The following is a 17,721-nucleotide window of genomic DNA, read 5'->3' on the forward strand; positions in this document are numbered from 1 at the left end:
CACTGTTTTCAACCAAAAGGCAAGACTCCGAGTCAGACACTGAATCCTTTTCAGACACTGATTCTACTAAAAGTGATACTGATAGTCTGGAAAAGGTTGTTGCTAGTGCGGCGTTCATTGTGAAGACTTTTGAGAAATCAGACCGTAATTTCTCAAAGTTTCAGAAGAAGATGAAAGGGAAATCCTTCAAAAGGTCAGATGCTGACAAGAAACCTGCTACTAAAAAGAAAGGGAAAGCTCAGTGCTTTAACTATGGTAGCACTGACCATTTTGCAAAAGAATGCAAGCAAAGAACCCAAAGCTCGGACGAGTACTGGAAGCAGAAGTACAACAAATTGGTTGAAAAGCTGAAAGCAGAGAACTTGGAACATAAAGTTCTTGTTGCTGAAGAAGAAAAATGGAAGACTGATGAGGAGTCATCAGATGATGAAGTTAAATGTATGATGGCTAAAACAGAAGATGCTGATGAATGTGAAGACAGCACAAGTTCATTTGATGCTGATATGTCTGATGCGGTTGAAAATTCCAGGAAGCACAACACTGATTCTCCTTGAATGTATCAGGTTAAAAACTTTGTTTCCTATTCAATAAATGAAAAAATCAAAATGTTTGAGTATTTAGGTGCTCTTAATTCTAAGAAGAATCAAACAATAAGGGATTTGCAAAATCAAATTGATCTTCTTAAAACTGAATTATCCATGAAAAACAACATTATTGATTCTACTCAGGAAAATCTTAGAATCACTAGTTTGTCAAACTCATCTTTGTCTGCTGAAATTGATAATGTTAAAGATCTCTTGAACAAAGAACAAACTATGCTACAAATTTGGGCTAAATCTCACAAAAATGCTAATTATATGATTTCTGCTCAAATACCACACTCTTGTGAGAAAATTCTTGGGGGTAATTTTGCAGAAGCTGAAAAGGTTTTTAAATCTCAAGAAAAAGAATCTGAATTTTATTCCATGAATGAGTTGAAAAATAATTTCAAAAAAAAGTTTATCAGTAACACTTTTATTAATCAGAGTCTAATTGATGAATACTGTGTTACTGATTCTAATGGTGTCACTGAGTGTGATATTGAAATTACCGGAATTGATCCTACCTCTTACCCTGCACATCTTGTGAGACCAACTCCTCTCACTGAGAATATTATTGCCTTCCCTATCTCAAATGGAGTGTTTCACACTGTTCATGAACAACTTAAGCATTTTCCTGATTGTAATGCTTCTATGAATAAGTCCAAATCAGATACTGATGTCAGCTCCTCATCTATCACTGATCATAATTTATCTGACACTGAATTTAGTCATGATTCAATGAAAAACAAAAGGACTCAAAGTTCACTTGGTGGATCTTACAAATCTAAATGTGTTAAGTCTAGAAATATGCTCACCAAGAAGAACTTTGGTACTAGAGTTTGTTACAGATGTGGTGATACCTCTCATAAGATCAGTGAATGCTCATTTGATAAAACATCTTTAAGAGCTGATAACATCAAAGTTAGAAATGAAAAATGGACTCTTAAGTCAAATTCTTTAAACTGTCTTCCTAAAGAGTGTTATAATTTATTATCGAATAACTTTGTGAATGACCCATTTTACAATGGGTCAGTGTGTTCTAACTAGTTTCTCAGCACTGCAGGGTTAAGAGCATCTTTGGTACTTAGACAGTGGTTGTTCAAGACATATGACAGGATCCAAGTCTCTCCTGGAAGACTATGTCAAGAAAAGTGGTCCTGCAGTTACATACGGAGACAATGGAAGGGGGTTCACTAAAGGATATGGGCACATCAAATGCAACAATGTGGTGTTTCAGAATGTTTCATATGTAAAGGGGCTCAAACATAACCTTATCTCAATCAGTCAATTGTGTGATGCTGATTATGAAGTTCATTTTACAAAGAAGGAAGGTAGAGTCATCATCACTGACAAGAACATCATACTCTCAACAAGCAGAAAGGATGATATATATGTTCTCGACATGTTCTCAAGTGACAAGGCACTGATGCAATGCTTCTTTACCAAATCTCAAACCAATCTCAGCTGGATTTGGCACAAAAGGTTCTCACATTTGAATTTTAAAAATCTGTCTAAGATATCCAATCAAGATCTGGTCAGAGGTCTTCCAAAATTCAGTTTTGTCAAAGATAAGGTCTGTTCAGCGTGTGAACAAGGAAAGCAAACAAAGTCTTCGTTCAAGCCCAAGTCATGTTCGAGCATATCCGTTCCTCTTCATTTACTTCACATGGACTTGTTTGGTCCTATTCCTGTTCGTTCCTTAGGAGGAAATAAGTATACTCTGGTGGTTGTGGATGAGTTTACTCGATTTACATGGGTGGTTTTCTTGAAGAAGAAAGGTTATGCTGCACAGGAAATTATCTCACTGATTCGTCAAAATGAGACACTGGCTGGTCTCAAAGTTAAGCAGCTAAGGAGTGATCATGGTACTGAGTTCCGAAATTCAATTCTTGAAGACTTTTGTGATTTTAAAGGCATTGGGCAGAACTTCTCAGCTCCTCGCACTCCTCAACAAAAAGGAGTTGCTGAATGAAGAAATCGAACACTGATTGAAGCAGGAAGAACCTTGATGATACATGCTGGTCTTCCTATGTCCTTTTGGGCTGAAGCTGTTAATACAGCATGTTATACTCAGAATCGCTCTCTGATTCACAAAGTTCACAAGAAGACACCATATGAGATGCTGAAAGGTTGAAAGCCAGACGTATCCTTCTTTCACGTGTTTGGATTTTTTTGCTATATTCTCAATCAGCGAGATCCTAGATCTAAATTTGAGCCTAATGTTTGTTATTGTCTTATAAGCTGATGTACATTTTGCTGATGATGATATACTGAAGATATTTTCATGCTGAGTACTTGGTTTGATCTCTTATCTCTATTTCTTCTACAAATCTTCTAAACTAAAGTTGAATGATTCACTGTATAATACCATACACTGATGACAACTTGAAACTCTTTGCCGATGGTTAGACTAAAGCACCAAGGTCTATCACACGCAACTATCTTTTCTTACCAATCTTACACTGATTCTGTGATTCAGTTTGACAAAACACACGCTGATGAGAGTCTGACAGTCTTTGCCGATGGTTAGACCAAAACACCAAGGTCTATCACACGCAACAATCCTTTCTTCACCTTCTTCTCACTCAGTGTCTAATGATTCAGTAAGACGAACCACTCACTGATAAAGACACAACACTCTATGCCGATGGTTAGATAATTAAACTAGTATCTATCACACGCACCAATCACCTTGCTAACCTTAAACAAGCAAGTTGTACCTTGAATTGACGGTAAACCATCTTTCAGCATGAAACTTTCGTAACACTGATCTCAGCGCTTCCGTAGACACTGATTGTCGTTTCATCTTCAGTTCAACGGCTCTTTTTACCCAACGGCTATTTTCTTTGATTTGACAGTTTGTTACGATACGCAGTTATTTTTAAAGAAGATAATCATTACTTTTTAAAACCCGTTTTTGTCCCATATTTAAACCTATTTCCCCTCTCTTTCAAACCTTCCTTCCATTATTCAAATTTCCTTCATTTCTTTTCAAAACCCTAGAATCCAAACCTTCTTCAATGGCAGCAACCCTATTTACCTTCTCATCCACTTCACGAAGAGTAATCCCTGCTCCAAACTCTCCTCCTCTTCCCATATACATCAAAGCCACTGATGTCGTTTTCAACCCTGATATACCAGATGTTCATCGAGGTCTTGGACTCGAAGATTTTGTTAACTTTCTAGTTTCTTTCAAACTTCGATATGCTATCAGTGAGGTTCCATCAGAGTTCTTTCCAGAACAAATATGCGAGTTCTACTACTCTGCATCAGTCAATAACGACAACAACGCTATCTCCGGCACCGTTGGGCGTGGCCGTCACTCAGTATTCATCACTGCTGATCTTCTCAGTGCTGTTCTCAGGTTGGCAATCTTTGAACCTTTTTTTGAGCTCCCATCCATTGAACGCTGTCGACGCCTTTTCGATCAATTGGGATACGATCACTCCAAAGCTGGTGCTCGATCAAATCTCATTCTGCGTCAGTGTATGACTCCAGGATGGAAATTCTTCACCGGAGCACTCTGCAAGTGCGTGGGTCACAAATCTCGTAGTGGTGATCAACTGAGTTCCTTTGAGCAACAAGTGGTATGTTCTCTTCTTCTCAACAAACGTCTTGATTATGGGGCCTTCTTCTTTGATCAGCTTGTTCAACTTCTTCGTGCCAATGTAAGAGCTGATCATGTTCCATTTCCTCGCTGGCTTGCTCTTGTTCTGGATAAAATTTTCACTGAGGCCTATTACTCACACTCTGGAAACCCCATCCCATGCCCACGAATGTCAGATCGAATGTATCAAGATGATCCTCTAGCCAATGACATCGGAATTTCTGATCGGATGCGAGAGTGGATCGCACATCCTTATACAGTTCCATCATTGAACGCTGACACTGACGAAGGAACTGATGCTATAAACGACACTAATGCTGACATTCCAGATGATCCTAGTCCAAGAGATGGTCAAATCTCTCCTCGGCTTTCTCACCATACCATCTCTGTCACTGAGAAAATTCACTCGGTTCATGGGGAACCATCTGCTCATGGGGAGCCATCTGCTCAGGGGGAGCAACCATCTCAAGGGGAGCACCCTTCTCAGGGGGAGAAACATCAATCACAAAAGCTTCCAAGTACTCAGTTCATCCAAATCCCATCCTCAGCCTTTAATGAGCTTCTTACACTGACTCGAGACATGAGTCAGCATCTCCTTCGTATTGAAGCTGATGTTCAACAACTGAAAGGAGTTATTCTGTCAACTCCTACCCCTGGCCCAAATGATGATGATGCTCAAAAAGGGGGAGAAACTGATTCTGTTAAGAATGTATCTGAGGGGAACGTGCTGAAACAGACCGAGCCACCACAGCCTATGCACGAGTCTGAGAAACAAATAGAAGCTGAAACTGAAAAATCTACTGAAAATAGTGAGCCTGATGATGAAGAAAAATAGGATGATGAGTGTCAGATGTTAGACATGAATTTCATTGATCCCACAATACCAGTTTAAGGTGAGGACTCCGATGTTGTTAGTGAGGATCTTCTTCCTCTGTCTCGAAAGCGTAAAGCAGCTGATACTGTATGTTCTGATTCACACGCTGACAATCCTTCTCCCAGCAAGAAACCTAAGTCTATTGTCAGCATATCCAATTTGGCGGCTGAATGCAACATGTCTCATGATCAAGTTAAGCAAATTCTTGATGAAGCCAATAAAGCTCAGCTTCTGAAGAATATTGCTCAAGCTGATGAATCTCTCATTCAGCATAAACTTTAGGCCAAAGGATCCTTCGAAGCTCAGATGCATAAATTCTTAGAATATCAGTCCAAATCTAAATCTTCTCAGCCTCCTCCCAGCAGCAGTAAGTCTAAGACTGATAGTGTTCTCGACAGGATTGATCGAAAGAGATTTCAAGATGTTCATAAACGAAGAGTGAGCAGTGATAAGATCATTAAAGTCAAAGCATCAAAGCCTCGTAACGAGAAAGTTCTCACTTTACTGATCACTCGTCAAGGTCCTCAACACTCATACACTGAAGTTGTCAAGAGAGACGAGCTGATTAAATATGGTCTCTCTGAGTGGATGGAATTGCTCGAGCTGGCATCCAAGCAAACTTCAGCTCTTTCATCAAAATTGACTTGTTCTCTCCACTTGCTGATTAAGAAAGTTCAGCGTTTAGACCTAGTTCCCCAAGAACGTCCTTAGTAGCAAGGCTCAAGCTTTTCAATTCCAAGAAACAGAAGAACCAGGTTTCAGGTTGATGGTGAAGATGTGTTGATTCTGAATTTTGGTGCTGCTGAATTAAACAACTCTCTTCCCATTGGTGTTGAGCCTGTTCAACATCAGTTTATCTCTGTTCCTGAACACGGAATGTTCTATCTCGAAAAAACAGAAAAATGTGTTTTCAGCGAACTGTTGAGATTCCAAGGGCTCCAACAACTCATCTCGTTGGCTTAAGACAAATGTGCATGAGCCATCAAGATCTTTCTGGAGAATTTCATATTCTAATTGCTATGGAATTGATGAATAGAAGACAGGAGCTGCTGGACAGTCCCTACTGGCCAGTAAAAGTAGAAGCTGAAGCTGAGTATGAAGAATTCTTGTCCAGAGGTGTTCTAATCTAGCTGGTTTTGAACATCATCATATTAGGGGAGATTGTAAGGTCAAACCTTGAAATATGATGATGTTTGAAACTAGTCTATCAGCGTCAGCGCATGACTCAGCGTCAGCATCAACATCAGCATCTCAGTTGATTAGTATATATCTTTATTCAACACGTTGTAACAGTTTTAGTATTTATCTTGTTTCCATAGTTAGCGTAAATTAGTTAGCTGGCATATCCCTGATTTATAGGGATTGTCTAGAATAGTAGTATATAATCTTTTGTATCAGTTTGTAATAGGTTACGCGTTTTTATAAACCCTATTAGCCGCTTTGTGCATACGATAATCTCTTTGTGAGATTATCATTCTTAGTGAAAAGTTTTCTTTGTGAATCTTTATTGTTCTCATTTTCTGTCATTGTTTGATCTTTGGTTCGTTCAGTTATATGTCCTTTTAAGGCAAACTCAAAATGGTGTCATGTGTCAATGCCAAGAGCCCTATCTTGTATCTTGATATCTTTTAGGATATTGTCAACATATGCATAAAGATTTTACAACTTTAACATTTTTTTATCTATCTCCATATATTTTACATTCCAAGAATATATCTTGTCTCTCCTAAGCCTTTCATCTTAGAAACACTTTCCAAGTCAAGGCAAAAGAGCCTTGCATAGTCGGAGTGTAATATGTTATGATTAAGTATGTCTCATTCATATAAAATTAGGAATATCACTAATGCTCCTACTAGTTCTTAGTAAACACAAATGTTATCTTCATTTTGATATAAAAGCATAACTTGTGTTTTCATATTAAAATGATGATTCCATCTTTGAGATGTTGCTTTATGTAATGCCCACGGATTCGGGCTAGTCAATTTAGAGACAATAAGCGTTAAAAATTTCTTTTTGATAGAAGATTATTTAAGATATATAATCTTAACAAAAGTTATAGTATATATCACAAGGATTTCATACATATAAAGAATGCTAAAGTCTGACTTATCACGAAGAAGTTATGACTCGTTGAAGTTTTACGGATAAACTGACACGACTCTACGTATCATAAAACCTAAATTTTTGAGAAATTAATTTTTAGCCTTAGTAGTCTAAACAAAATTCATAGTATTCGTTAAACCGAGAGCGTGCATATAGAGAACATGAAAATCTGGCTTCATTTGAGGAAGTTATGATTTTTTTTAAGATTTAGCGTAGCAATGTACAGCTCGGAACTCGAATTTTAGATCAGTCGATTTTTAGCCAAGATAATCTAAACGAGAAATGAAGATATCATTAATGGAAGTTCAACGATAAAAAGACAGTCGAAAACAGAGCTCGTATGCGAAAGATATGGACAAAACTTAGTCCTTCCTCTTCGAGCGCGGCGAATTCAATGCATATTTGTAAATCTGAGATAGAATGAGAATTAGCCAATGGAGTCTAAATGAAAGTTGTAGAACTCATAAATACCAACACGTGGATATAAAGAATGTCTAAAATGGATCTCATATGCAAAAGATATGGATGAAACTTAGTCTCTACTCTTCGAGCGTGACGAATTCGATACAGATTTGTAAATCTGAGATATAATGAAAATTAGTCAACGAGGTCTAAATGAAGGTTGTAGTACTCGTAAATACCAACGCGTGGATATAAAAAACATAGAAAATGGAGGTCGTACGTGGAAGATACGGACGAAACTTAGGTCTTACTCTATTATCAAACCCCTATAAATAATGGATGAATTCTTCATATTTCCTTACTCCGTTCCTCTAAATTCTCTCTAGAATCCTTCTTTATTTCTTATTCGATTTCTCTTAGTTTTAGGGTGCGATAGAGAAACTCTGAGTCGTCAAAAAGCCGACGAAATAAGTTTTTAGAGTCGGAGTTCTGTCCGCGTGGCTATCTCCATGACTACTCGACGAATTGGGGCCTCCAACTCATCGAGTTGCCCTGACAAAATGGATATACTTTAATTAAATATTATACCTGGAAGTCGGGATGTTACAATTCTCTCCACTATAATCAGACTTCACCCTCAAAGTCATCCTTAGGAAACAACTCTGGGTACTACTCACGCATCTCAGACTCCGGCTCCTAAGTCCACTCGGATCCCTTCTGATGCTGCGACTGAACCTGAACCAATGGCACCTCTTTATTCCTCAAGACCTTCACCTTCTTATCCAAAATAGCCACCGGCTTCTCAATGTAGTTCAGGCAATTATCAAACTGAATGTCCTCTAAAGGGACAACTGCAGTCTCGTCGGCTACACACTTCCTCAGTTGGGACACATAGAAGGTGTTATGAAGCTTGCTGAACTATGCAGGCAACTCTAACCGATAATCTACCTTACCCACTTGAGTGATCACATCAAAAGGACCGATGTATCTAGGGCCTAGATTGCCCCGCTTCCGGAATCAGATCACCCATTTCCATGGGGGTACCTTCAAGAGGACAAAATCTCCGACCTGGAACTCTAGCTCGGATCGTCTCTGGTCTGCGTAACTCTTCTGACGCTTCTGAGCCATCAGTAACCTCTGTCTGGCCTGCTAGATCTGCTCTATCGTCTTGAGCACTATCTCAGTGCTCCCCATCACCCTTTGCTCTCCCCAACAGATGGGAGTCTGAAACCTCCTCACATATAAAAGCTCAAAGGGAGGCAACCAATACTGCAGTGATGGTTGTTATTGTATGAAAAGTCAGCCAAGGGTAAGTAAGTGTCCCAAATTCCACCGAAGTCCATAAAACATGTGCATAGCATTTCCTCGAGCATCTGAGTTGTCCACTCACTCTGTCCGTTTGTCTGTGGGTGGTATGCGGTGATGAAATGCAACCGGGTACCCAACTCCTCATGAAATTTCTTCCAGAACCTAGAAGTAAAACACATATCTCGATCAGAAACTATCAATGTTGGCACCCCATGACGTGCCACCACCTCTCGAACGTTGATCTCAGCCAATGTTTTTGCAGAAGTGTAACAACGTAAATTTTCAAAACAATTTTTTATTTTTAAAACATTCATTTACTCACAAAATAACATCAAAACATATTGTATCAAATGTTATTATTTCAAAAACATCTCCCCAGAATCCAAAACATAAAGTCCACAAGTGTGTACGAATCATATCGGCGCCTTCCCGCGCTCATCACTTGTACCTGAAACACATCACACAACAACTGTAAGCATAAATGCTTAGTGAGTTCCCCAAAATACCACATACAACACATACGCCACTCGAGGCTATAATACGACCCTCCGGTCGATGTGTCTCAGCGGGACCCTCCAGTCCCGTAGCTCATTGGACCCTCTGGTTCGGTCATAGCTCATTGGGCCCTCCGGCCCGGTCTGTATCGTTGGACCCTTCGGTCCGGTCTATAACATCATACAACATACACATAACACATAGCACATAATCTCATATATAGCACATAAGACCCTCTGGTCCACACAATATACCACTCTAGGTAACGTATAGTGAGAAGACTCACCTCGCTGTCTCGGTAAGTATCTGACTCGGTAGAAATGTGATCTAGCCTCCGCCTAATCACACAAAGTAAATACTCTCATAAATACAACTGTACTCAACTCTAAAAGTCAACAAGGTAAACGGTCAAACTTTGACCCGACTCGTCGAGTGCACTAGGGCGACTCGACAAGTCCACACGTGTCCACTGACTCTCTTAGTCCCCCCCTTGGCACGTCGAGTTCTTCCCCTGACTTGACGAGTTCCACCTGTCATGAATCGCGGGGCCACCCCGACTCAACTCGTCGAGTCTCAAGAACAACTCGGCGAGTTCCACTTGAACTCAGTCCCCCCTGACTCTCCCTGACTCACCGAGTTATTCCCCAACTCGGCAAGTCCACTCACTGAGTGATTAACAGGCAATCTTCATACTACTCGCCGAGTCTGTTCTTCGGACTCGGGGAGTTCATGCCATGCACAAACTCTATACAACTCCTGAGGTCAGATCTGTTCCATACAATCATAGATCTGGCCTCCCCAAGCATGATAATCATGTAAAGTTTGGACCTTGGCACTCATATAACATCTAAATGGTCCAAAATGGTGATTTAGCCCCAAAGATGACATCCCAAGCTCATGGCTCCCAAAGTGACTCATAAAGCTCCAAGGGTTGAGGCCTCTGGACCTCTTTGGGTCCAGATCCAGAACACCAACTCAAGAGGGGACCAAATACTCCACTTAATCAACCTCTAAAAGGGTTAGAAAACCCTAACACTAAAAATCAACACGAAAACTAAAGAGGGTCCGAGAATAATACCTCAATACAGTCTCTATGAACTCAAAATCTACCAAAATTGCACCTCCTTTAGCCTCCTCTTGCCTTGATCACTTCCTTCTTGCAAAAACACCCACAAAGGGATCACGAATGGCCTATCTTTCCTCACAAATGCTCTAGATCTCTTGGGGTTTCTCTCTGGGGGTTGGTGGCCACAAATGACGGCCATAAGGGCCTTTAAATAGGTCCCAAACCCTGGATATTAGGGTTTCATTAAACAGCGTGGACTCGCCGAGTCTAGACGCGAACCTGCATGAACATTCGCGATCCTACTCGGCGAGTCTAGACGCCAACTCGACGAGTCTCCTCACAACACCCAAAAATAAAAGAACAAAAATAATACCTAGAAATCCGAGTGTTACAAGAAGAGCTCTCACTTATAGCCAGGAAGTGAGCACTGTTCGTCAACCGATCTACAATCACCCATATCGCATCAACACCTTGTGCAATCCTCGGTAACTTGGTGATACAATCCATCGAGATCTGCTCCCACTTCCACAGGAGAATCTCTGAAGGCTGTAATTGGCCATGGGGATGTTAGTGCTCTACCTTTACCTAACGACAGGTCAAGCATCTCTCGACTACCCATGCCACATCTCTCTTCATACAGGGTCACCAATAATCCCTTTCCAAATCCAAATATATTTTGGTGCCCCGGATGGATTGACAATCTCGAGCTATGGGCCTCCTTCATCAAAATACGTCGAGCTTCACCCTTATATGGCACCTATATCCACCCACAGAAGGTCATATGCCCCCGACTATCAGTCTCAAAGTCAGTAATCTGCCCGATCACTCGCTCTCTCTTTCGGTTCTCTGGCCTCATAGCTACCATTTAGACCTCTCGGATGGTATCCAAGAAGGGAGTCATCACCGTCATCCTCATGCATACATCTCGGATCGGAGCACTCCCTGCTCTATGGCTCAGGGCATCGGCTACCACATTAGCCTTGCCAGGGTGATACAAAATATCACAGTCATAGTATTTCACTACATCCAATAACCTCCTCTGTGTCATATTAAGGTTGGGCAGATCCATAAGGTACTTCAGGCTCTTATTGTTTGTGTATATGCTACACCGGACACCATAAAGATAGTGGCACCAAATCTTTAGGGTGAATACTACCGTCCCCAGCTCCAAATCATGGGGGTGGGATACCTCATCTCGTGGGGTTTCATTTGCCTCGATGCATATGCGATCACATGTCCTATTTGCATCAAAACAGCACCCATACCCGATATAGATGCATCACAGTAAGCTACGAAGTCCTCCACTCCCTTCGAAAGGGCTAACAATGGAGCTTCGTACAATCTCTAGCGAAGAGTCTCGAATGAAGCTTGCTGCTTGGGCCCCCAGACAAAAGTAACACCCTTCCTGGTCAATCTGGTGAGAGGAACAGAAATCTTGGAGAAATCTTTTATAAACCTCCGATAGTAGCCTGCCAGACCCATAAAACTTTTGATCTCGGATGGGTATCTCGGCACCTCCCATCGCATAACTGCCTCAATCTTGGCCGGGTCGACCAAAATCCCATTCTGATTAATGAGGTGCCCTAAAAACCGGACCTCTTGTAACCAAAAATCACACTTGGAGAATTTAGAATAAATCCTCTCCATCCTCAATACCCTAAGAATCTCCCGAAGATGCTCCTCGTGAAGTTCCCTAGACCTCGAGTACACCAAAATATCATCGATGAACACGATCACCCACCGATCCAACATGAGCTTGCACACCCGGTTCATGAGGTCCATGAACATTGTCGGTGCATTGGTGAGCCAAAAGGACATCACCACAAACTCATAGTGCCCAAAACGAGTTCGGAAGGCCGTCTTCTGAATATCCTCCTCGCAGACTCACATCTGATGGAAACCCAGATCTCAAATCAAACTTGGAAAACCAAGACGCCCCCTACAACTGATCAAATAAATCATCGACCCTCGGTAGTGGATAACGGTTCTTCACTGTCAGTTTATTCAACTCCCGGTAGCTAATGCACATGCGATGTGAATTATATTTTTTCTTGAAAAAAAGGATCGACGCTCCCCATGGTGAGATACTCGGTCTAATAAAACCCTATCCCAGCAGCTCCTGGAGCTGAAAGGATAACTCCTGCATCTCGGGCGGCGCAAGGCGATAAGGTGCCTTGGCAATTGGCGCTGCACCCGGAATCAGATCGATCCAAAACTCCACCTGCCTCTCAGGAGGCACACGCGACAATTCCTCGGGGAAAACATCTGGGAACTCACAAACTACTGGAACATGAGAAATAGAACCCGGCCTCTCAGTGGCAACTCGCGTATCCATCATGTATGCTAAAAACCCCATGCACGCCTGCTGTACACTCTACCTTACTCTTGCGACAGAGCAGAAAGCTGATCCCAATCTAGTCCCCTTGCCATACACAGTATGTACTCCCCCACTAGGGTCTCGTATGGTCACCATCTGACGCTCAGAGTCAATCATGGCTCCAAACCGGCTCAACCAATCCATGCCCACTATGACACAAACATCACCTATCGCTATTGCCACCAGATCTATCGGAAACTCAACACCAAAAATCTCTAAAACACATCCCCAAAATACATCAGTGGCAAAAACCGCATGCTTATCTGCTATAGAAATCCTCAGCGGTCGACTCAATGCCTCGCGTCTAACACTAATGTGACGACTAAAGGATAAGGACACGAAGGATCAACTCGCACCCGAGTCAAATAACACCAAGGCAAGCACATAACTCACAAGAAAAGTACCTATATGAAACACAACATAAGCATAAACAAGTCTCAAAATAACATGAATAAGGAGATACGTACCAGCAACAACATCAGGAATTGCACAGACCTTCTCCACAGTCAGATGTAATGCTCTCCCACGAGCTCTCAGAGCCTCGGCCTTCACCGACTGGCCATCAGTAACACACCAAGCAGAAAAAGCAGAAGCATGGGCTAATCCCTGGGGTGAGCTGAGGATACTCAACCTTCCGGTGGCCAGTCTGGTTGCAATGAAAGCAAACTGAAAATCCCTTGGAGCAGTCATTCACTATATGCCCCTCCTTTCCACATTTGTAGCAAATCCCCACTCGACAAGATCCCTCATGACTCTTGATGCACTTGCCATAAGTGCGGCCCTTTTGGCCTCTTGATCTCGAATCAACGGGCTTAGCTCGCTTCGTCGTCGGCTGTGACTGCACTAGTCTCCTATCTCTCCCCTGATGCTCTCCCTCCTCCCTGGTTTGAATCTCCAGCACAATCTCTCTCCTCCTGGCATTGGTCTGCAACTCAACCAATGTCCGATATGATGAGTTCACCATGAACTCTCGAATATCTCTCCTCAAGATGCTCAAATACTAGCTCGCACATGCCTACTCAGTAGACACGTGCTCAGGGTAGAACAACGCCCTCTCATGAAACATCCTTTTAATCTCTGTCACGGCTTCTGTCTTCTTCTTGAGAGACATAAAATCCTAGGCCAAACGTTCCCTCTCCACCTGGGGAACATACTCATCTCTAAACAACTGGGTAAACCTCTCCCAATTCACTACAGCATGATCTGCAGGAGTGAAATTAGTCGTCACAAACTTTCATCAGTCCTTCGCTCACAAGCGAAGCTGGTTTAGTGCAAACCAAACTCTCAAGTCCTCCGGTCATGAACATGTATAGAAACAAACCTCTGTTGGATTTATTGTCTAAGTTCATAACTACAATTGGTATGTACTTGACCCGAGAGTATCATGGTCCATTTGGGTTGCATGGCACCGGGACAATTTGAAGGATGGACTTTTGAGAAGAGGTTGTTTATGATTTATTAATATATTACAAGTTCTAATATATTAATATGAAATCGTATTATTTAATTAGTATTGATCAAAAATTAGTTTGGAATTAATTGTGTGATCAAAAGAGACTAATTAAATAAATGGGGATTGATTTGATAAATCATTCATTCTTATAAAGTGGGCTGATGATCCATAGTTCTTTATGTTGGCCTAAACCCATGTGGTGACCCATGGATACTCCATGGAGGGTAAAACCATTGGAACATGGGGAATATGGAAAGTCATGCACATTAGGGTTTGCATGGTGTAACCCTAATTGTGTCACACTATATAAGAAGCCTCATAGCTCATGAAATCGGCACCTAGATTTCTTGTAAGAGTGATAGCCGATTTTGAGTGCATACTATCTCCTCTCAAGTTCTTCCATTTGTTGGTGGTGTTGTGTGAAGCATTTGAGGCATCACACTTAGGGTGCTAGGCTCTTAAAACTTCAAGATTTTCAACTACACTAAAAGGTATGTCATCTAACTAGAATTTTGTAGTATAGTTACTCTATTGTATACTGGTTAGGATGATACCTTGAAAAATTGAAAGTTTGCATGTATAATAAAGAAAACATAGATCCAAGGTATCTAGGGTTGCATGTACACCGTAGGAGTGTTAAAATGCTCAAAAATCTTCAGTGGTATCAGAGCCTAGGCTTGTTTTCAATTAGACTTGATGCTATTTGTGTTCAAAGCTTGAAAAAATCGTTTTTCTGCTTTCTGGATAGTGGACTAGCTGAGTCCACTGACATACTCACCGAGTCACCCTTAAAAACCAACCAACTCACCGAGTCAGTTCATGCACTCGACGAGTTGGTGCTCCAGAATGTAGATTTTTGAGTTTTAAAGTTGGAATTGGACTAGGATCATTACCCTAAATTGTTTTTGAACTTATAAACCTTTTTTTTGGTGTGGTAATGATCATGCTAATCCAATTCAAAAGATAATTGTCAAACTTTCATGTTTTGTATTAGTTTATATGGTTAGGCTAATTAAATGAATTTTGTTTGATATGAATTGTCTTTTTAATATGAGTTTAATCTAGATCACGGACATTACGTGACATGCTTGTTAGTTTAATTGATGATCTTAATGGCCTTTAAAGTGCTCCATAACTTTTCCTCAAGTTATGGAAAATGAAAATTTACTTCCTTAAAAGACATTAAAACTCATAGGTTATGGACTTGAAAATTTTGACAAGTTTCAAAACTTGCCCTCAAGTTTTGGAATTTGTAAAGTCACTTTAGAATACTTTAATTCCAAACCCTAGAATTTTAATAGTTTAAAATTCAACCATTATACTTTATAGTATTATAAGTTAATTATATATATATATATATATATATATATATATATATATATATATATATATATATGTGTGTGTGTGTGTGTGTATAAGATCAAGTCAGTCTTACCGTTAGTAGACCTCATTCACGAAGCCAATCTATAAGGGGGGTATAAGGTTACTGCCTATAAAATGACAGTTTAATGGGTGTCCACTCTCACGCACCGCTTCCTTGACTGATGGAGGGTCGTTAGCCGAACGGGTAGGATAGGACTATAATTCTCATTAAGTATAATGATAGTAATAAAGTAACTAAACTTTTTTATAAATTCCCAATCTAAGTTACTTTTGGAAAATGTGAAATTGATGCTAATCCATGAAAGATGCACTTTGCACCTTGCCAACTCGTTAATGGAGCGTGTGTGGTTAACCGAATCATTAACTTGGACTAGTAAGGGTGGCAAAGGATGGCTCAATGTTTATCATCAGATCAATGGAGCGTGTGTGGTTAACCGGCACATCGATTGGATGATAAATGACATCGGGAGTACCAAGCACATTTTTCATGGTTATTCACACCTTGTTTGTGATCCTCGGTATCCCAGTCACAAACCTAAAGGGCATAATCGAGATTTAAACATGCCATTGAATTATTCAATGAACCTCAAAGGATCTAAAAGTTTCAATCCAATTAAAACCAAATATCAATTTTGTTTTTCATGGTGGAAATTGGTAAATAGTCATTTACCTACCTTCAAATATTTTGCAAGTTGGATTACGACATCCCTCTTCCAATTTGTAAAATATTGTGATGGGTCCTAGCCTTAATATTTCATTTGGGTGTTATATTTAGGACTCTTTATCTAATCTAAACTTTGTCTTTCTTTCTTTTCAGAGGTCGTCCAACACTGCTTCTGGCTCAAAACCCTATTGGCTCCTTCTCTCTCATGAACCTTTGTGGGAGAGTCATCTTTGATGGGACTAACTTCAATGATTGGATTAGGAACATCAGGATGGTCACTCACTATGAGGACAAGGAATATGTCCTCGACAAGGAGATAAAGGAAATTGATGAGTCTTCTGCTACTCCTGAGGTGATCGCTTAGTTTAGGGAACATGAGAAGGATGCCACTAAGGTAGCTTGTATCATGCTTGCCATCATGACAGCCGAACTCCAAAAGTACTATGAGGACTTCTACCCGTTTGAGATGCACCAGGACCTGATGGATAGATACCATCAGAGTGCTTGTCAATAGAGGTATGAAATCATCTGCTCCATGATTACAACAAAGATGAATGATGGTGAACCCATCACGACCCACTTGCAGAAAATGCAAAGGTTTGTGGACCGTTTGCTGAAATTAAATGTGAACCTTCCTGAGGAGCTGGCCATATATATTATTCTACACTCCTTACCTCCATGTTATGATCAGTTCTGCATGACCTATCATACGAACAAGGAGGAGGTCACACTCAGCAAACTTCAAGGGCTTTTAAGGACCGCTGAAAATGGTCTCAAAGGTAAAAATGTTGTGTCTACTCCTACCGCAATTGTCCCTATTCTAGAAATTAGACAAGGGAAAGGGAAGAAGAGGAAGGATCCCTCTAAGAGCCGCAAGGGAAAGTATATTGATGGATCCTCTTCAAGTGGGACCAAGACTGGTCCTGCTGCTACCTCTTCCATTCCTAAAGAAGCGGAGTGTTTATACTATCATGATAAAGGGCACTGGAAGTGTAGCTTCCCCAAATACTTGTAGGATGTCAAGGATAGGAAGGTTAAACCTACCCATGAAGGTATTTATACTATTCTGTCTCAAAAATCATCACATTATAACTCTTGGGGTTCTTGACACAGGTTGTGAATTTCACATTTGTTCTGATGTGCAGGGACTAAAAAGAAGTAAGGATGTGGAGCATGGGAAGATAAACATGATCATGGGGAATAGGAAGGTTTCACCTGTCACCAATATTAGAGTTTACTCTTTATTGCTTAGTAGTGGGTTAGAAATAGATTTGAATAATTGTTGCTACCCGTCTGATATGGTGAGAAATATTATCTAATTTCATGGTTTGTACAAACAAGGTTATAGTTTTTCATTTGATAATGAAATTGGTGCTATCAATGCTTATTATAATGATGTTTTTTATTT

The sequence above is a fragment of the Lactuca sativa genome, chromosome 9 (genome assembly GCF_002870075.4).
Source record: "Lactuca sativa cultivar Salinas chromosome 9, Lsat_Salinas_v11, whole genome shotgun sequence".
In the NCBI taxonomy this organism is placed as follows: Eukaryota; Viridiplantae; Streptophyta; class Magnoliopsida; order Asterales; family Asteraceae; genus Lactuca; species Lactuca sativa.